Genomic DNA, 4,645 nt, shown 5'->3' on the forward strand with positions numbered 1-4,645 from the left:
GGTGCTTAGGGACATGGTTTAGTGGTGGGATGTCAGGGTTAGGTTAAAGGTTGGACTCGATGATCTCAAAGGTCTTTTCCAACCAAAGTGATTCTATGATTCTATGATTCTATGATTACTTCTTTTGATGCTCCATTGTACAAGCAACATCCTCAAAATGGAGAAGCAAACTGATCAATTAGTCAGAATGAGAAGTACTTGCATAAAATAAGAAATCTAGTACCTTTACTTGTTTTCTCTCAGATGTAAAATCCAAAGGATGGCCAGTTTTTCTTCACTTCAGAGAGAGCTGAAATATATCAGTTCTGCACAATGTGAAAACTACAGATTCTTCAAGACTCCTGGCCACATTATGTCTTTTCTGCCTATCAGGTTGAGTAGGTATATCATATGCTTGAAATGCTTCTACTTCAAGCCTTTTTAACTTGACTTTAAAAAACTTCTTTTTTGAGCCTGGTAAAGGTATCACAGAGGCCTTGGACCTTGGTATCATTTCAGCTATGTAAGCAGAAGTCTGTATTAACTATGGACTTCCATACGTGGAGTGTTAAGCTGAAAGATGGTGGAAAAGGAAAATAACAAAGTTTAAAAAATAGATTGAAGATGGAGAGTGTTTCCTAACTGAAATGGATAAAAATTGTTTTCAGTGACAGTAGCTATATTTTACAGGAGTCTCTGCTTTGGTTATTTCTCAGGTACAGACAGTAGTTCACCAGAGATGTAGATTCAGATTCTTATGGCCACAGTATATAAATGTATTAGCTTGGAATTTCATTTGAACTCATATAGAATAAAGTCCAAAAGCGAACACCATTCAGGGTTTTTCCAAAGTGTGATAATGTCAATCTAATTACCATCACAGCTAGACCTGTTTTACCCTGTCTTGGTATCTGCAAAGGGACCAAGTACTGAGGAAATAAATAAACCATCATATATATACATACATGTGTTCACTTACCATGCCTGTATTCTAGCTCATGAATGGAGTTATCTAGAAGCCATCAGTATCATTGCTTGCCTATGGTATACTGTTCTGCTTGGCAAAAGCTGGATATGGGGATTTTTACCTTTGGAAAAAACTTAGGGGATCAGATAAATATTTTCACTATATTATATATAACAATAAAAGGCCTTTCACTAGATTCCCAGCTATATTTCAGTCTCTGAGTCCTGCAGCACTTCAGAAACCATTCAACCTTTTGACTTCTAGTTATGAAATCTGCTGAGTTCTTTCAATGAATTACAGCCTTGTATTCATATGATGGTCATCTCTTATTCCAAATATTGCATTCCTATGTTGCAGGATGTTAAACAAAATATTGAAATAATAAGCTTAGATGTGGGTCATTTTAGTCTAAAATATGAGAAAATTACAGGTATTGTTCATCAGTCATTTACAAATAAACTTATTGTCAAATATATGTAAATGTATTTCTAATTCTGTAATATGCATAACAATTCTCTGGATTTCATAGCTGATCTTTTTTTTTTTTTAAGCATGTGTAATTCCATCTTCTTATCTGTTTTTATTTTTGGTAAATGTCTGAATATACTAACTGAAGTGTGGAATTCGGTGCTGTTGACTCTGTGCCTGGAGCACAAAATAGAGCCAGTAATGGAAGAAACTACTGTATATGAAAGAGTGGACAGGTAAGAAAATCTTTAGAATATTTTCTTTTATCTCTGAAGTCTTTCAAAGCAGATAGATTAGGAAAGGGCTAAGTGGCCATCTGAAGAACAGGATTTGTGAATAACCTACTTCAGATGATCTCATAAAGGTCATCAAACCATCATGGTCAGGATATAACGGAACCCATCCTAGCTCCACAAAGAGCACTCTCTACTTCACATATTTTGCTAGTGAGTTATTTATTTTTTTTGGTCCTCTGAAACATCTGGTGTAAGAAGTTGTTGGAGAAAGTATCTTGGTTTTGATAGACCTTTCATCTGTTCTGCTATGACTCATTTTATGCTCCACCTGCTCTTTCATACTGAATCTCTTTGAAATGTTGCTTGAAAACCATCCAAATGTTAAGCAAAATGTGTACCTTGAAAGTGTTTTCCTCACATAAAAGGAAACCTTTAAAAATGTTGTTATGTGAGATCTGGAAGCTCTTTTGTTAGAACTGAAAATAGTATGTTTTTCTCTTTCTTACATATCCAATAGAGTCTGTATGTTTTTTTGAAGAAGCTGAAGCCATTCTAGTTGATATGTGAGGACATTTCAATATGCTAACTTTTTTATTCTGGAATAGGTAGAAATCAGGTGTTAAAAAGAGAAGAAATAAAAGAATCAGAAGGACGTTTCTGTGCAGTTAACTGGAAGAATGATGCTTCTATTTATTCTGAAGACTTACTAGCTTCTCAAGTTGTTCTAAGTCAACAGATTTTTTTTCAAAGTAGACTTCTACTAATTCGGAATAAGCATATCAGAATTCAGTTCTAATTGTTTTGATCATTTTTGGAATGGAAGGGCATTCGTTGTTTCAGGGTTATATTGAGTCATACACTGGAATAAAATGTCAGATCTGTACAAGTGTATTTATAGACATTTTTATCCAGGTTGACAGTATTTTTCATGTATCCTGTCTTCTTGTAAATTCTTTCTGGTACTATTAATGTAAGTGCCTGGTATTTATTTTTGTCTCTTGCCATATCCAGTGTCATCTCTCTACTTTGTTCATGTTCTGAACAAAGAAGGGAAGGAATGCAAAGAATCTAAATCAAAACTGAAACAACAGGCACAGAGAAGCAAAGCCAAGAAAGAATCCTTTATTGTTTCTTATCATCAGGTAACAAATTATCACCTTGTTTTTTCCCCTTCATTAGATGGGCTAAATGGCAGTGCTTTGTTGACAATGGGTAAGTAAGAATTTAGTCTCACTTATCTAGTAAGATGAAAAGTAAAACCACTTGCCATGACACAGGAGCTGCGTCACACTGAATAATGGGTGGGATAAATAATGCAAGCCACCTAAACTAGGATTTTTTTATTAACCACATTTAAATATTATTTGATCTCTGACTCCTGTTGGCTGGGAGTAAAGCTAAAGCCATCCCCCCCCCAAATAGGTTGCGATCTGTGATCATGGAATACATTAGCAAACATTCTAGTAAAGTGAAAGCTTGCACATCCTTCAGTCTCCAAATTGCTACTGGTTTTGTGAAGAGCAGAATGAACTGTAGCAGTTGTAGTATACCTGGTAGATAGAAGAAAACAAAGAAGATGCAAATTGTTTTGGTAAAGTTTTGGGTTTCCTTAAGCTGAGTAGTCATGAAATTTTCTTTGGTGGGGTGGTTGAATATTTCCCTGGTTTGCTTATTAGTATGTGTTGACAACAGCTCAGTTTCTCACCTGTTTCTTAGTGATTTGGTTCTTACTGTTAGAAGATCTGTGCCATGGATCTGCTCACAGGTCAGGCATTTTCTTACTTGCATCTATGGGAACAGTAGCAGTACATGATGCAACTCTTCCTAGACCTGGATAGCCTCATGATTGTAATTTATTTCTCTTCTTTCTTCATGACCTGAATCTAGATCTAACATCATCTTACAATATCTGGAGGATGCTGTGGTAAATTCTTGACTAGATCAAGATGTACAGTGCAGCAACAGTTTCTTACCTGTTCTTTTTCCCTCTGAGGCTGTCGTCTTCTATTTTCTGCTTCTGCCTGGAATGGGTTGACAAACCCGATCTTTTGAGAAATCCTCATTACTCAGAAAGGAAGTCAAAGGGCATCTCCTATTACTCTGGTTGGAATACCATCTGTAAATTTGTGAGTCCAGGGGGTGAGGGGGAGCAGGGAGGTCCTCTCTGGTTCTGTAGAGTTCTCCTGTAACACATTGCTAAGTACATGGAGATGATTGTCTCAAGGAATATCCTTACAGCATTAAATTTCTTGTTCTTTTCTCATGTTACTTCCTGTTTTGTAGATAGCATTTATATTTAGACTGTTAGACTGTTTTGTTTCAGAGATTATTGTGTTGAAGTTTGGTATAATGACAGTGACTCATATGAAAGAAATGAAGCTGTCATCATTTCAGATGTTATATCCTCTCATGGATAAATAACTAGTAAAAAGATAAGAAAGGAGGATAAGCAAAAAAAAGAAAAAGCAGCCCTCCAAATAATTTTTTCTGGTCCTATCCAATCTACTCATAAATGATCTGGAAAAGGGAGTAAGTAGTAAAGTGATAAAAAATAACGATACTAAATTCTTCAGGTTATATTTACTTTTTACTAACTATAATTGTCTCTGAGACATCTACAATATTTACTGTCTGGAACATAAAATGACAGATGAAATTTAGTGTTGATAACTAGAAAATAATGAATATGTGGGTAAAAAAAAAAATTGACTGTATATATACACACATCTGAGACCTGAATTAGCTATTGCCATTCAAGAAAGAGATCTTGCTGTCAAGGTAAATAGTTCTTTGCAAATCTTAGCTCTGTGCTCACTGGCACTCAGAAAGGCATGCTAAGAATTATTATAGAAAGATTAAAGAACATGAGAGAAAACAACATTACATCAGTGCATAATCCTATGATGAGTCCACATCTACAACTGTTTGTGAAGGTCTATTCAGGCTTCCTCTTCCTCAACTTCAAAACACATGAAAGTTGAAAAAGTACTTTGGC

Source organism: Egretta garzetta, unplaced genomic scaffold (assembly GCF_000687185.1).
Source record: "Egretta garzetta isolate BGI_Z169 unplaced genomic scaffold, ASM68718v1 scaffold354, whole genome shotgun sequence".
Classification (NCBI taxonomy): domain Eukaryota; kingdom Metazoa; phylum Chordata; class Aves; order Pelecaniformes; family Ardeidae; genus Egretta; species Egretta garzetta.